This window comes from Cynocephalus volans, chromosome 13, assembly GCF_027409185.1.
Source record: "Cynocephalus volans isolate mCynVol1 chromosome 13, mCynVol1.pri, whole genome shotgun sequence".
Taxonomy (NCBI): Eukaryota; Metazoa; Chordata; class Mammalia; order Dermoptera; family Cynocephalidae; genus Cynocephalus; species Cynocephalus volans.
In genome coordinates, this window is record NC_084472.1 from 79,971,742 (window position 1) to 79,989,689 (window position 17,948).

A 17,948-nucleotide genomic window follows, 5' to 3' on the forward strand; every position below is an offset into this window, starting at 1 on the left:
AAATGAAATTCATTTTTAAAGTTATTATGTAAATTATCTTTTTTTAACTTTAAAAATGTAATGATTCTGAGTAATCCTCAAGAAAATTAACTCCATTATTTGGAAGGAAAAGAGTATTTTAAAAAAATTATTATGTAGGTCATCGTATATTTTATTTATTCTTCTGTTTATATTATATATGTATGTATAATTTGGTATTTCATTGTGAATTATAAAACATTAAGTTATAAGTGGAAATACGTTTTAAGGAAGGATTTTTAATGTTCTCATAAATGATTAGTCATTAGACTTTATGAACTTCTATGTTAGCATACAGAAGCATACAACCTTGAATTTAGTAGACTTGCGGTAAATATTTTTAGAATTAATCTTATTAACTTTATTATTTCAAGAGACTACATTTTTATTAATCAAGAGATTGGTTATAAGAGAAAAAACTATCAATTAACTTCTAAAATATCTCTACCAGCATGGACTTATAGCACCACCTTGTGGTTCATATGTCAATATTTTATCTTTTATTAAAACAAGTGATTTCCCATAAAGGATTGAATCATATTTTCCCTTTTGAAAAACTCAACTTCATTTTTAAAAAGAAACATTTTTGAAGTCTTTTTGTGGAAGACAGAAGAAAAGGTAAGTCTCCTTCTCTTTGTTTCTATCCTTCCTCCTTTTTTTGTAGATATACACACAATTAAATGATTTGAAATATTTCTAATCTCCTAGTTTACATATAATGTGCATAACGTAAGTAGCTATTGAAAATGTAATAAAAGAGCTTATATATATTATCAATTGGAAATTTGAAGTCCAAGTTTTTTTTCTATCGTATATACATATATATACTTTTATGCTTTCATCTAACTATATAACAGGAACTAATAAAGTCAACTCATAATAACACCATACATTTATACTTACAAAGATTCTCTTCATACTATTTTGCCAACATAATTTTTGGAAAATATAAAGCAAAATTTGACTTCTTTGAAGTTATTGAAGCGATACCCAAAGTGTTTATTATTCTCTTTTTAAAAGTAGTAAAAAAATTCTCTCATAAGCAATTTGGTAAGTGGTTTATAATCATAAAGCAGCCCTTTTTGATTAACTTGAAGGTCTTGAGAAGGTGAGGCAAGGGAGTCCTGGAGAGATTATCTGGAGCTATATAATTAACCTTTAGTTAACTGGAATTTTCACTAACTCCATATATTTAATTCTTTGATAAACTGGATGAAAAAATATTATACTGCCAACAAGGTACTGTTCAGTAGGGCTGGCTGGTTAGCACAGTTGGTTAGAGCACAGCCTTATAACACCAAGGTTACAGGTTTGGATCCCTATACTGGCCAGCTGCCAAAAAAATTAAGTAAGTACTGGTCAAGAAAGGGTTAAAAAGAAGTAATCAGGGCCGAGCCGTGGCACACTCGGTAGAGTGCTGCGCTGGGAGCGCGGCGACTCTCCTGCCGTGGGTTCGGATCCTATATAAGAATGACCAGTGCACTCACTGGCTGAGTGCTGGTCACGAAAAAACGACAAAAAAAAAAAAAAAAAAGAAGTAATCAACTATTTGAAAATTCTAGGCATACCTAAGGACTATTAAATCTTCTGTCATGTTTTTTTGTTTTACTCTACTGTTTTTAATGTGATATTTTAACATGTACTGTATTTCCTAAAAAGTAAAACTTAAGACTTTGGAACTGTGTTTTATGCCATTCATTACTCACAGCTTTATATAATTGATAGGCACTTGGGGAAGCATTAAAAAGTAAAGTAACCTTGTCAATTTTACCAAGTACAACACTTTTTGAGCTCAGATGACATTATAGCTTTAATTTTTACTTTTTAACAATCCCCAGGTTTGTCTTTCTCCTTTCTTTGAGACTGAAGGAGATAGATAGGGTAAAGTGGTGGAGGTAGTGGAAACTTTAAATTTAAACTACAAAATGAAAACTTCCATTGTTGTGTCACTTGAGCTTTAATGTTTCTAGTGAAACTGGCAGCTTAAGCTGGGAAATCAGGACAATACTGACAGCAGTAACAACATTGAGAACATACAAATTTATTTTTATTGAGAAGCTTTCTAAAATCCATACGATGTTACGACTTATATTTATCTCTAGTATTTGTAGGAATGGGGACTATATAAATGGACATGTCTTTTTTGTCTCTGAAGTCCGCTAAATCAATAATAAAAATCTTAATTTGTGGTTTTTTAAAAAATTTAAATGTAAAATGTCAAACTCAGCATTTTAAAATTAAGAACCAAGGACATCAGTAAGTATGACAAAGGCATAAATTATTTGAATTTTATATTATGGATGGGTGTTAAGAAGAGAAGGAGGAGAGATTCACAATATTAATCACCTAGGAAAGTTGAAGAGTCTGGGAATTCGAGTGATGAGAAGGCTGAATATTTTGGAATAGGTCTCAATTTGCAGGCTTAATTCTTCAGTTCACTTAAGTTGTTATGTACTTGGAGTGCACTTAGTTTATTAAATCATTAAATGGAGCTCTTCAATTCATTTGCTGTTGAAATCTTAAGAGACACTTGTGGGAATGCACCAGAATTATCCTATACTTGTTTCTTATGTCTTTTGATTGTCCCCGTGTATTAGACCATAAGCTCCCTCATCTGCACACCTTACTTTTTACTAAATTTTCCTCAAGAAGATCCCTTCTTTCTGAATCCTCAGTCAACAGTGTTTCTATTTTTGTTATCTTGCTATCTCTGAAACTTCTGAGATTTTCTAAGAATGTATCTTTATTAGGATATTTATGAAAAAAGTTTTAAAATAAAATAAGCTATGAAATAGTTACTGGTAATTACAATTGTTATACTCTATTAATTTGAATCACAGTGGAATCAAGATTGATTATTTTTGACCTATTACTGGCTAGCTTTTTCCTTTTTGTGTTTTTCCGTCAGCCATTTTGATGAGGAAGCACTACCTTCTATAAGTTCTATTTAAGGTGTTTTGGGTTTTGTTTTAGTGCTGTTTGCTATTGTAGTGGAGGCAAAACTTTATCTCTACTCTCTTATGGTCTCCAGCTGGCCCTGAGAATTAAATTGACATAAAACAGATTAACAGGAAAAAAGCACACAGATTTTTATATGTACATGGGAGCCCCCACAGGGAAATGGAGACCCAAGAAATGGCAAAACTTTAATATTTATACTGTAGGTTGAAAAAAGAATGGCAATTGTGGAAAAGTAACTAAAATGTGTAGGGAGGCTAAAGGAAGATAAAAATTATTTTAACAAGCATTCTTTGTACAGATTTTTTTCACTCTGGACTCTTCCTGTCTGGTGACAAGAATGTTTGTTCTCTCCACGTACTGGGAGGGCATCTTTCACATGGGAGTTTTTTTCCATCTCTGATGATAAGAATTTCTTTTCTCCTGGTACAGGGAGGGCAAAGTGTCTCTTTTTTATCTGCTGTTTTTCAAGTGCCTTTAGCTCAAAATAATCCTTATGCCAAAGTGGCATATTTTATAGTGGCATATTGTGCCACCCTTCAGTATCAAGAACGTGACAGAGAATATCACTCAGCCAAAGATTACTACTACTACTATTATTAGTAATTCCCCCATCCCCAAGCTATTTATACTGTACTATTCTGTATCCTTTATACTATTTCATCCAATTATCTTCTTTCCCATTGCCACTGTAAGTATTACCTCAGGGTTTTCCTGTTCTTTGCTTGCACTTTTCGCTGATCTCCCTGCTTAACCTCTTGCCTCCTTCATTGTACCCACACTGCTACCGAAGTGTGTTTTTCGAAATATTCCTTTGACTATGCCATGTTTTTGCTAAAAATGTATCTTTGTGTTTCTCCTATTCCTACTGAGCGAAGCCCAAACTTCTTAGGCTGGACAGTGAATGCCTTTTTCTTTGAAATCTCATCTACCTTAGCAGCAGCATCAATAAGTCTATAGAGTCTATATACACAATATTCCTCTAAATCTCACTTTTGCCCACTGTTTCTTTTACCTAGAATGACTTTCCCTTCCATCTAGCAAATTTCTGCTTATCCTTAAAGATATTATACCTTTCTTGGAAAGGCTTTTCCTTACTACAGCGGCCAAATTTTGTTTCTCTTTGCTGCTTTGGTGACTTGTTTATATTTTTGATTTTTGCACCTACTTCATAGCTATTATTAATTTATATGACTTTAATCTTCATTAGTCTCTTGTTTTCAGCTTTTCTTTCAATGTTTATTTCCCCTAGGGCCTAGCATTTGTTTATTTACTTATTTATTGCAAACTATATAGTACTAATAATTATTTGTTGACTGAATGAATATAAAATTATCTAGATAAAAAATCTAACAAAGATTTCCATATAAGAAAGGTTTTATCACATTGAAAGCTTGGGCCTGGTCAATCATGCTATATTCTTTCTATGGAAGGGATATATTGACAGAAGAAAGATATAATCATGAATTCTAGAAAAGGGTCATTCAAAGGTGAATACTTCATCTATATATTATGAATGCATTTAGAATGAAAGTTGATTAAAGTGTCTACTAGGTTCCAGTCAGTGTGCCAGGCACTGGACATAAGCAGAGAACAAGATAGACATGGATCCTGATCTCACTGAGCTAACACTGAGCAGAAAGGTAAACAAGCGATAACTGTGAGTAGGCACTGTGATAAGGTGAGAACGATTCTTCTATCCAGATATGGAAAGAAAGCTTCTAAGACTCAATCCCAAAGAATGAATGGGGGACAGCCAGGGAAGATGGTTTAAGCAAAAAGATTAGCATGAACAAAGGCTTGAAAGGGAGCGTATTTGAAAAAATTTACCAGGACTATCATACACAGTATGTCCTGTGTCTATGGGGACAAGGCGGCAAGAGGTCAGTTTATACAGTCCCAAGGGCATTTTGTATTTCATTTACTGAAAAATTTAAGCAGCAGAATTTCATAACCAGATTTGAGTTTTTGAAGGATTTATTTTAGTGCTTTAGTAGGGAGAACGGATAAGAGCGAGCAAAACTAGAGGCAGAGAAATGGTTAGGCTATTACAGTAATCTAAGAAACAGTAAAGTAACTCATGATTGCAGTGGAGATGGAGGGAAATAATGCGATTTGAGAGAGAATGTGTTTCTTCCATTTAAGGACCATGTTCAATTTAGTATCTGCATTGGAGATTGGGAAGAGGATACTACACTAATGTTTAATGCATTGCCTAATTGGACCTGGACTGAAATCTTGTTAGAAATGCAAAATCTGGAGCCCCACTACTGACCTACCAAATCAGATTCTGCATTACACCATGAACTCAAAGTAATATATCAACAATTTATTTAGATGTTATACTACATTTCTGTGTCTGATAATATATTTACAGATGGAATATGGTATGTAGCATTAATTCCCAAGTTGGCAACTTTTTAGAATAGTTTGTTCATATTAAACATTGATATTTTTTGAGCCTAAATACAATGAGTTTCTCCCAATAAAAAAAGTGAGGAAATTTTATGAACTATGATATTTTTGAAGGTTTGCTCAAAAAACGTATCTAGGTCTAATTTAAAGCACCGAAGGCAGTGAATTTTTAGAGAAAATTAAATTTTTACTTGCAGCAGTACGGCAGACAAGATATTTAAAAAATGTAAAAAACTGCTTACAACAAATCAAATATTCTAGAGAAAATACAATAGATATTTATCACAAGAAATTATAAGAAATCTAAAGGCCAAAAGAAGAGGAAACGGAAATTCAGAGTATTAAGCTTGCCTGAAATAGCACCTACCCTGAGGGATTGCTGATATTAGGAACCTAAGGCCCTGAGTGTTTTTTCCTCATGTTTTTTAATCACTCATTGTGGTATAATTTATATACCATAAAATTCACTAATTTATGTCACACATTCATGTAACCACTATCGTAATCAAGATATAGAGTATGCCCCTTCCTGTTCCTCCATCTTTGGCCCCTAGCAACCACTGATTTGCATTCTGTCATTTTAATTTTTCCATTTCTAGAATTTCATATTAATGAAATTATACAGTATTTAATCTTTTATTTCTGGCTTCTATTTAGCATAATGCTTTTGACATTTATCCATGTTGTTGTATATAGTAGTTCATTTATATTGCTGAGCAGTATTGCATTGGTAAACTTCATTGATATACTACAATTTTTTTATTGCTTCATCAGTCGATGGACACTGGGTTGTGTCCAGTTTGGGGGTATTAAAAATAAAGCTGCTGTGAACATTAGAATACAAGTCTTTAGACACATGTTTTCACTTCTCTTGGGTGTATACCTAGGAATGGGATGGCTGGGCTTTTTCATTCTTTCAGCTATTTAAAGATGCCCCTCTTTTGGTCTGCATTGTTTCTGATGAGAAGTATTTATTTTTGTTCCTTTATGGAATTTTTCTTTTTACTGTTTGCTACTTTTAACATTTCTCATTACCACTGAATTTTAGCAGTTAGAAGGGCTATGTAGACTAGAATGAATAGAATTTAGTGAATTTTTGGATATTAGATCAATATATTAAAAACAATCTTATTTCTGTATAGGAACTATGAATGGAAATTTACTTTAAAAAGATATATACAAAAGGAACAAATAATAAATTGTATGTAGGAACAAATGTATTAGAAGACATGTGTGAACTTCATGTAGGAAATCCTAAAACTTATGTAAAATAAAAACATTATAAGAAAACCTAAATAAATGGAGAAACATACCATCTTTATGTTAGGAAGACTCAATAAAGATTGTTCATTCTTAACCCAATTGATAATTTCAATGCAATTAATTCCAATCAGAGTCTTGACAGTTTTTTCCCAGAATTTAAGATTATGCAGATTAAAGAGAACAGTCTAAAAGATAGCTAAGATAATTTCTCCTAATGATATTAATAGGCAGGCTTTTATGGACTCATCAATCTGGGACCTATCTTCAAGTCAAAAGCATGTCAAATTGTTCATTTTAGAAATGGAATTGGGGGCCGGCCCCGTGGCGCACTCGGGAGAGTGCAGCGCTTGGGAGCGCAGCGGCGCTCCTGCCGTGGTTCGGATCCTATATAGTGATGGCCGGTGCGCTCACTGGTTGCGCACCAAGGGTTGCGATCCCCTTACTGGTCACAAAAAGGACAAAAAAAAAAAAAAAAAGAAAGAAAGAAAGAAATGGAATTGTTTTTTTATTTTGGTGGTTTTCCCTGAAAAGTGAGGAAGCAAAACAATTATACATATGGAATCATCTATGCAACTGTGATGGTATAATAGACACTTACTTGCTGTCTAGCTAGCACTTTCCTTTATCTGGGGAATTTACACAGTTTCCCAATGGGAAGTGAATTCAGGAGTGGGCCCACTCTCCTTATAGCTCTTTCTATGTTTTCCCAGATACTGACTGACAGATGAGATAATAACCCAACTCTAGGCAAGGAACTTTTGCTGTGTCTTCTAAGAAAGAAATTTTTTCCTGTCCAAAGTAGCTACCTGAAGAGAATCTCTCTTAGTCTACAGTTTAGTGTGAGAATGTGGGTCAGAATTGATAGTTATTTGTACCTTAGTGAAAAGTTACCACATGGAAACCAAAGAGGAAGCCAATATCTGAAAAAGTACAACTAAAGACAGTGTTTGAATGCTGGAAAAAGCTTCATCCAAAGCCGGGCCTACCTATGGGCTTTCCAGTTGCATAAACCAATATATTACCATTATTATTAAAGGCCTTATGGATATAATGGTATATCCAGAAAATTATATGTTATTTTTAGGAAAAACTCAAACTTATTTCTTTAATTCTTTTCCCATGGCAAAGAACTACTCAAATTTTTTTGCCACAATATTTTGACACGCGTAAAAGATATTGTTATTGGACAATTCAAGCTAATTAAATTCTGCATTGAAGGTATCAATTTCTCTTAACTTTACAGGCCCAAGCTATCATTTCACAATATAAGTTTATAAGTTAAAATCGCTTTTTTTTTTTTGCAGCTGACTGATACAGGGATTCGAACCTTCAATCTCAGTGTTATAACACCATGCTTTAACCAACTGAACTAACTAGCAAGCCTAAAACAGCTTTTTAATCTCAAGTTACATAGTCAAGTTTAAAATAAGTCATTAACATTTAAGATAAGGATGTACAAGACTAGTAACAATTATACTTTTCCATCTTATTGGGAAAATGAGTCAGGGTGACTAGTAAAATATCACAGGAAAGCACTTTACTCAAACACAAAAGTATTACACATTTTAACAGGTTAGTAATAAGAATTTTCAGAAAAGATGTTAGCCCTTCTCTTGGTATAGTTTTAGTTGATTTTTAGCTTATAGAAGCTAAAAGAGACATGTTTTTAAAATTGTTTTGATATATCTTCAAAGTTATAAAAGTTATAAAGTAGTCAGTGTTAAAATATCATTTGGTAGTTTAGCCATAATATTTTGCTTCCAGGATAATGTTCTCACACTTTATAGTTTTAAAAATGTACTGTACGCATGGGAACTAAAAATGTTTTATGCTTTGAGAAACCAAAGGGGAAAAGTTCACAAGGTAGTCCATGACTTTTTTTTTTAAGGCTTAGAAAAAGGATAAGCCTGTTTGGATTATGTTGTTCTCTGATTTAGTAAAAAAAAAAAAAAAAAAAAGCTAATGAGTATATGTTGACCTCCAGGTTATCAACATTCTTGTTCAAGATAGATTTATGTTAAAAATAGACTACTGAACTGTCTCGTTAAATTTTTAAAGATGAGTTTGGATGAGTTGCAAATAACATCCTCTACCCTTAGGTCAAAAAGAATATGTAAACCGAATTTTTTAGATAAGAATGCTTATTATAGTTTCAACTTTCATACTTACCATTAAAATGATTATATAAGACTATAAATATTAATGTTTTTACTCTAAATATGTTCTGAATTTTAACATGTTCATTATTTAACATGTTCAAAGTAACACATGTCCATTTTTTTTTTAATTTAGAAACTTTAAAAAATACAAAGAGCACATTGCACCCAGAAGTAACCTGTTAATATTTTGGTGTATCTTATTTCCTACTTTTATCTATCTATACGTATATTTATGAGAATTGTGTAGTTATTAAAAATGGAGATTATATTGTAGATGTAATTTTTATTTTTTTCATGGAAATCATGAGCATTTTCCTTATCATTAAATGTTTTCAAATATAAAATTTGTATTTTTTTCTTCTGATAAACTTCGTGAGGCTATAAATATGAATTTTAATAGCTACAAAGTATTCTCTCCTAAAAGTTCAACAAACATTTAACCTTCTTTAATGTGCTAGGCATAACACCATAATTTTTAAAATCATCTCTCTATTGCATATTTTGCTGATCTATAAAGTTCCTTAATATAAAAAGTGCCATGGTAAACATTCTTATACATAAATTTTTGATGATATGTATTAGCTTTGTAGCTATTGAAATTCAGATTATTATTGTCTATCTAATTCCCATATTCCAGAAATTTCTTAAAATGTCTACTGATAGCCCCTCACCAATGTTCTACATGTGGGTTTACAGCTTTCATATTTTTTTATTGCTATTGTAAATGGGGCCTATAAAGGGTGGGGAAATACATGCTTTCCTAATATAGAAGCTCTGCTTCATTAACTTAAATATTCTTATCAACTTTAGAAAAAAATTATAAAGTTAGTACATGATCATTAGAGATAAATTTAAGCATCCAGAAGTACCAATGTAGTCCATCCTTATTTTCCTCCTAATGTCTATTAAGTCCACACATAGGTAAAGAGCTGCAAATCCAGAATGGTGAAAGAGGCAGACATTAGCTGAGAGGGAGGAATTAAAATATAGCTCAGCAGGGAAAGAGCTGGGCAAGGCAAATGAGACAGGCTTTCAGGGTTGGTAGGCTAAAGGCAAAGTGTTGCACATAAGCTGGGGCAATATGAGGAAAATAAGTCCTTTGTACCACAGATCCCTACACTTGTGTTAATTACATATTCGAAGGTGAACCATGTCATTCACTTAAATGGAATAGGGGAAGGCAGTGGCAAGGCAAAGAAAGGAAAATAATGGCGGTAGCATTTGCTCATCCTTTAAACATGCAATACAGGCAGCTCTCTAGATTCATTCTATTAATTGCATCAACCACATCTTATAAAACACATTTCCATATGCAATATGCCTTGGGTTCATTTATTGCTTTTATTGACTCCTCAAATTGCTAACACCTAATTTTTCTTTATATCATTTTCATGAAATAAAATATAATTTTTATGACAATATTTAAAGTAAAACATATCTTCCCAAACGGTCTGTATGTCAAAGCAGAACATATTTTATGTGCTTCACATTTGAACTGCCAAAGATCTCAGGCAAAGTATGCATTAATCACAAACACCTACTGTTCTAGTTCAGGTGTTTGCTCAATACATAGGGCTAGAATTAGAGTGTGCCTTAGGCCAAAGGGAAAATTATTCAAGTTGAACATATTCATAAACTCTGGCTCAAGCAATGAATTTTTGAAATAATAAATGAAATTCTGTTCCTAGTTGGAGGGATATAATGCTTGGATAGAACCTGTTACCTTCCTGGAATTGAGGTCTAGAACACGTGAAGACATTCCTCTCTAACTAATGCATTTGCTAATAGAAACAATCCACCAGGATGTTGAATAAACATTTCTTATGGAGGGCAGAGTTTTTTTGAATTTTCTTTTTTCTTTCTTTTTTTTTTTCTTGTGGCTTGCCAGTACAGGGATCCTAACCCTTAACACTGGTGTTACAACACCTCACTTTAACCAACTGATCTAACCAGCCAGCCCCGGAATTTTCTGAAAACGAAGAACTGGTTATATTGAGCAGAGAGGATATTTATATTCTAGAAACACACTTTAGATAAGACAAAACTTTTAAAAACCAGAAAAGAAATCACTTTTAGGAGGTATTTTCAGAAAAATGTAAATTTTTAATTTTTAATAGGCATAAAAATAATTGTTATATTGATATTGACAGAAATTAGGTGGTTAATTGGAGATTTTAACCCCAAAAGATGAATTGCTCTAACATTGGTTTAGAATTTTTCTTTGCTATATACAGTTTAATTTTGTGGTCTGGCAAATTCCCCGTAGTCATTTGTCTAGTATGCATACCTTTCCACAGCTGGATTTTCAAATATGATTATAAAGTTCATATGACAAAACTATCTTGAAAATAAATATGTCAGCAGGCCTTGCTTTATTTTATGTATTTATTCTGGATGTAACATAACTTGGTAAAAACATAGACTACAATTTAAGACATTTTGCCAGAGTTATTCAAGTATAGCATTGTTTGAGATTGTGGAAGTTGATTTAGAAACACCTGGGTCGAATATTTATATCCATGCCTTAAATCCTAAAAGACTTGCAGTTTTATAGTACTTTTGGGGAAAGACAGGAACTACATTAACACTTGTCAGTGTAACAGTTAATGCACTGCTGAGGAAGACTTGTAAAAACTTTAAAAATTACACAAAAATATGAAGGGAAGATTAAAAGGGTTAGTGTTTGATCAGCATTTATATGTTTAGGATGCATTTTTTAGAGTATTCTTTTAGGGATATATATCTTTTATATTTTTGGGTTTGAGAGCATGAAGAGAAGATTCATTAGAATAAAATTCTAAATCTTATATTTAAATGAGTATCATTGTTGGTAGAAATGTTTAATGAAATGTAGCTATGAGTCCCAGCTAATGATAAAACAATAACCAACAAGATATTCATCTCAAGCTTGCTCTATGTGCTTCTCTTGGTACCTCTGTCTTCTTAATGATATTTATCCCATGCTCTCCTTCCTCCGTCCTTTACATCTGTTTGGTCCAGCTTGATACCACACAAGACAAAAAGTTTACTTAGTTTGGTAGAAGAATATAAATTGATACATTAGTAAGGAGAAGGTAAGGTCTTCTTCCTCTCTTCACTAGCAACATATGTACATTTAACAGCAGTCATCTGGAGGATCACCTCCACCTTTCTTGTCAGAAAGTGATTTTCAGACTGTAATAGGCGTGTACCACTGTAGCCCATGAAGTAAATATTTTCTAAGGGGGAATGTTATAGGCTGTTAGGTAACACATTAACCACATGACATAGCATACTTTTTAAAAAGTCACTTGGTAAAATAATCTTTATTGATAGTAACAACAATAATAATTGCTAACATCTTTGAACACTTACTCTGGTTGAGCACAGAGTGGTTTACCTACATTACTTCGTTTATATCTCCCAACAATCCTGTTAGGGTTGATACTTTTGTTATCTCATTTTACTGATGAGATATCTGTATCAATAATCTTTTGTGATTAACATACTACCTCCAAAATTAGTGGCTTAAAATACCAATCCTTAACTAATGATTCTGGGGATTAGTGATTTGGGTGAGATGTAGCTGGCTGATGGGTCTTGGCCAGGTTTAGGTAATCCTGGCTGACATCTATGAATTTGTGATCAAAAAAAAAAAAGAGGGAACTTGAATTTGTGATCAGCTGGTGAGTCAGTTGGGGCCTGACTGGTGTATAAAGACCTTAGATGGGCCTCTCTCCAACAGGACCTCTTTCCACAGTTTCTCATTCTCCAGCCTACTAGCTCAAGCTTGTGTATGAGATAGTCTCAGAGTTCCAAAAGCTCTTGAATGGAAACTGCAAGACCTCTTGAGGTGCAGGCTTGGAACTAGCAAAACCTCATTTCTAGTACATTCTGTTGTTCAAAGCAAGTCATATTGCCTTCCAGGTTCAAAGCGTGGGGAAATAAATTCCACTTCTTGGGAGGAGCTTCATTGTGATAATTTTTGCATTTTACTATTGTTTCTGAGTCAAAGAGATGTGCTGTGACATTCCAAAGATCACACAGCTAATAAGTAAAGAAATTGGATTCAAATCTAGGCAGTTTGAAGGCACAACACTGCACAATTCAGCATAATGTTCCAGATGTCATTGCTAACCTTTGACTTCATCCTCCCTTTAATGCAAAGGACCGTAACAATTTCTAATTATGATTTCTCTTAAAAGTGATGCTATTAGCTTTGAATGTGCAAACTATAAATTGTTAAATAATCCTTGCAAAATCTGATGAGTAGACCCCAATTCTGGTAGACCAGAATGTTGTAGACTCCATGAGTCTCAAGAGTTCATCAAGACTCTTGGACAAGGACAAAGAAGGATCAGTGTCAGAGCTGAGACTCCAACTAATAGCTTACTAACTCACAGAGAACTTTTCATCTCTTCAGAATGAACTCTGGGATAGAAAGCGAAAGGTGGAGATCAAATGGTTTTGGGGATACGAGACTAGACTTTTGGGAAAGGCAATGGAAAGCAAATAAGCAGAACAAATAACCAAATACCCTTTCCTACCTCCAATCCCCTGGCCATCATTTTGACCAAATCCTGAGTTTATTTTAGTATAAGTGCAGTCTTATTTACTAATATCAATGGCTCTGTGATCATCAGAACTCCTTTATGGCTGTTAGTTTTAATTTGGAGTTCCAGATTACTGTGGATTTTTTCCCTGGGTTATATAGCCATGGATTCAATTCAGGTTTAATTCAAGCTCAATAAGGTAGCTTCAATATAGCCATATTCCCTAAATTTGTGAGCTCAAACCATTCAAAATAAATGTTTCTAGTACCCAGGCTTTTCAAATTAGAAATATGGTTAACCTCTCTTTGTCTCAAATTTCTTTCTCCTATAACTTGGTCCTAGGGATCATTTTGGTTTTCATCCTGGACCTCCACTTTTCGCTTTGATTAACGGAAAAAAAAAAAAAAATTGAGCTGAAATCATTTTCTTCTTTTTTCTTCTTTCATCCATTTCCATGCCTCTCTAGTAGTTTTATATACTGTACTGTGTATTCTGGAGAACCATGGAAGAGCAAGCTCAGAGTTCAGCATAGTATCTACTGGGATGATACAGGCTACCCAAACAATAGCTATTTTTCTCCAAATGGTTTAAGTACTTTTTGCCTTTGATTCTCTACAATTCTTGATGTTAGCAGTGGGGGTGGGAAGATAGTCTCAAAAAATGGTCAGCTTCTCTTTAGAGCCATGTGATAGAGGGAATGGTTATAGATTGGATATTTCAATTTATCATTCCTTTTTACAAATCTCCTGTCCTTTATATTTGTCTAACAAACCCCTGGTTCATCTATACATTTTCACAAATAGGGACTACTATATATTTTTTATTTATTGTTAAGTGTATAACTTGTATATCTCTTTAAAACACATGTCACTTATTAAGTGCCAAGCATCGTTATAAGTGTTTTACTAATATTAACTTATTACAATACCAAGTGTTGATAAATGCTATGAAGAAAATTAATGGGGTAATGAGTTATGAGCATAAGCATCTGTACTCTCTGTGGCCAAAGATGATTTCTCTGAAGATATGAAATTTGAACTAGCATCTGAATGGTACACATTTCTAATCAGAGAAATTTGATTGGCTTTTTGGTAAGGCAATTAATTTGGAATGTAGGACAGTGGAAGATTATGTGAGATCTCCCATTGAGGTTACACAGGGGAACATGAAAGCTCCTGATTCTCGGAAAGATGGATACTAGGAAGAAGTGCAGAGTTCTAGAAAGGGAGGTAAAAATATGTCAAAGACAAATATTACACATTGAAAAATGTTACTTGGGTAGAGAAAATACACGTAGTGTGCTCCATTGTATACTGTAGGCTAAAAAATGTCCATATCATTAAAACCTTGGGTCCTAGCATAAGAAATATTCTGATAAAAAGAAATAACTGTATATATAAACATGTGCATTGGAGGTCTGTTGATAGTAGAGGAGTAAAGGAAACCTTCTATCAAGCAACAAGGGAATTGTAGACATTCAAATCATGTTTATAAAGAATTCATAATAATACAGAATAATTGCTATAGTATTAAGGGATAAAAGCTAGACTTGAAAACTATATAGAATAACATATTAAAAGCCTATAAATATACCAACAGTGTCTTAGTCCATTTTCTGTCACTTAGAATAGAATACCTGAAACTGGGTAATTTATAAAGAAATGGAATTTATTTCTTACAGTTTTGGAGGCTGAAGTCCAAGGTTGAGGGGCACACATCTGGTGAGGGCATCCTTCCTGGTGGGGACCAGCACAAAGCATCATATGCAAGGGGGTCAAGAGTGTCTTAATGTGCATGCTTGCTCCTCTAGTGCCACTCCTGTGATAACCTGTTAATCTATTAATTTATTAATTTGTTAGTGCATGAATAGATGAATCCTTTCATGAGGGCAAAGCCCTCATAATCCAGTCACCTCCTCTCAGTATTGCCACATTTGTGACTTAAGTTTCAGCACGAGCTTTGGAGGTGACAAACATTCATACCATAGCAGAATAGGTTACTCTGTGATACAGTTCGGATGTATTGTCCCCCCAAAACTCATGTGGAAATCTGATCCCCAACTTGGCAGTGTTGGGAGTGGTTTTGGTTTGGGGGGGCAGATCCCTAATAAATAGATTAACGCCCTGGGGAAGAGTGAACAGTGAGTGAGTTCTCGCTCTATTCCAGCGAGAGCTGGTTGTTTAAGGGAACTGGCCCCTCCTCTCTCTCTTTTTCTTGCTTCCTCTAGCCATGTGATCTGCTTGTACCTGCAGGCTAGCCTACCCTTTTCTTCCATGAGTAGAAGCAGTCTGAAGCCTGCACCAGATACAGCTTTCGCAGAATCATAAGCCAAATAAACTGTTCCTTATAAATTACCCAGTCTCAGGTATTCTGTTATAGCAACACAAGAACAGACTAATGCACTCTGGGTTATGAGAATATGGGTTTCTTTTTTCTTTTAAAGGCTTATATATTTTTCAAACTTCTAAAGTGAACCCACCCTACTTTTTTTTGATATAAAATATCTGAAACAAATTCGGATATATTTGGTGATGCATCACACTTTTGTATTAGTTATAATGATAAAATATTTTTAAAAAGGTAAGATTATTGTAACATTTGTAGATAGTACAGAAAAAAAAGACATGTGAAAAAATTATCATCTCACAGCTCAGAGGTAAATACTGTTGGTATTTTCTCGTATTTTCTCACATTCACTTTTCTATGTATCATTGTATATAACTCATGCACACGTGTGCACGTGCACACAAACATATATGCACATGGGTGGTACCTAACTTATGATGGTTTGATTTATGATTTTATGACTTTGTGATAGTTTTTTCAGGATGTAACCCCATCAGTCCATAACCCCATTATAAATTGAGGAACATCTGGACTTATGGTTTGACTTAACAATTTTTCGACTTTTATGGGTTTTTAGGATGTAACCCCATCAGTATGTAACCCCATCATAAGTCAAGGAACATCTGTATACACACAAACAATTTTGATAACTACTTTTTACATTAGCATTACCCCATATCATGAAAAATTCTTCTTAAACATTCTAATTGCTACAAAATATTTCATGGTACGTATATGGCATAATTTGTTTCCTCCCTTATTAGACCTTTAGGTTGTTTCCAATTTTTTGTAATACTGAGATTAATGTATTTTTGGATAACTTCTTGTCTGCTTTTAAAAAATATTTCCAAAGGAATTATTAGTGATTTTCTAATCACCAAACACATTTACCATTTGTCAGTCCTCATCCTTCACGTCATCTGACAGTTTCACTGATGTCTACTACCTCTTCTTTCTTCCTGCAGACCTCTTCTCTCATGGCTTTTGTGAAATGCTCTCCTGACTTTCCAAGTTTCATACATCTTTCTCAGTTTCCTAATGGCTTTCCCCCCCTTTTCTTTCTTAGGTTGGTGTACCTAGTATTTGGACTTTCATCTCTTTTTAAATTCTTGCTTGATCATCTCACTCAATCCTAAGCTTTTATGCTTTTATAAAGATTGCCACTAAATCTTTTCCTTGAGTTCTGGACTCTCTTCTATTCTCTGGATTCACATTTCTCTTTTGTTTGCTGAATTTGAGGTGGACACTTCAAATTCAAAATGTTTAAAATGAAAAGCAAATTTTCTACCAAACCAACCTTTTCTATTGTTTTAGTTCCCTCTTGTTTCTACATAAAGCACTACAGTCCTTCCAGCCAGGCTTATACTTGTGGAGTCTGTTTTTTGTTTGTTTGATTTTGGGGGGTTTAAAAATGACTTTATTGAGATGTAATGAACTTCACATATATAAAGCATAAAGTTTGATCAGTTTTGGAACTATCACCACAATCAAGATCGTAATCAATTCTGTCATCTCCAATGTATCTTCATGCTTCTTTCAAATTCATTTCTGCCCCTACCCCCATCTCCAGGCAACTGCTAATCTGCTTTCTGTCACTATTACTTTTCATGTCCTAGAATTCTATATGAATGAAATTATACGGTATGTACTCAAAATAATAATGTTGAAATTTATCCACCTTGCATGTATCAATACTTTTTTCCTTTATATTGCTGAATAGTATTTCACACATGGATGTAACATAATTTGTCTATCCATTCACTTGTTTATGACATTTGAATTTTTTCCAATTTTTGATTGTTAGAAATAAAGCTGCTATGTACATTGGTATACAAGTCTTTGTGTGGGCATATGTTTTTCTCTTAAGTAAATTTCTAGGAGGTAGCTGTACACTTAATTTTTTAAGAAACTACCTGTTTCCCAAAGTGGTTGTACAGTTCCTACCAGCAGCATATGAGAGTCTACTTGCTCCATATCCTTGCTGTCTTAGTATGTTCCTGCTGCTATAACAAAATACCTTGAACTAGTTAATTTATAAATAACAGCAATTTATTTCTTATGGTTCTAGAGACTGAGAAGTGCAAGATCAAGGTGCCAGCAGATTCAGAACCTAGTGATGGCTGCTCTCTGTTTCCAGGATGACACCTTATTTCTTTGTCTTTACATAGCAGGAGGCAGAAGGGCAAAAGAGACAAACACTTTGTCCTCCTATGGCAGAAAAGATGGAATTGATGAAAGGGTAAACTCTGTCTAAAGC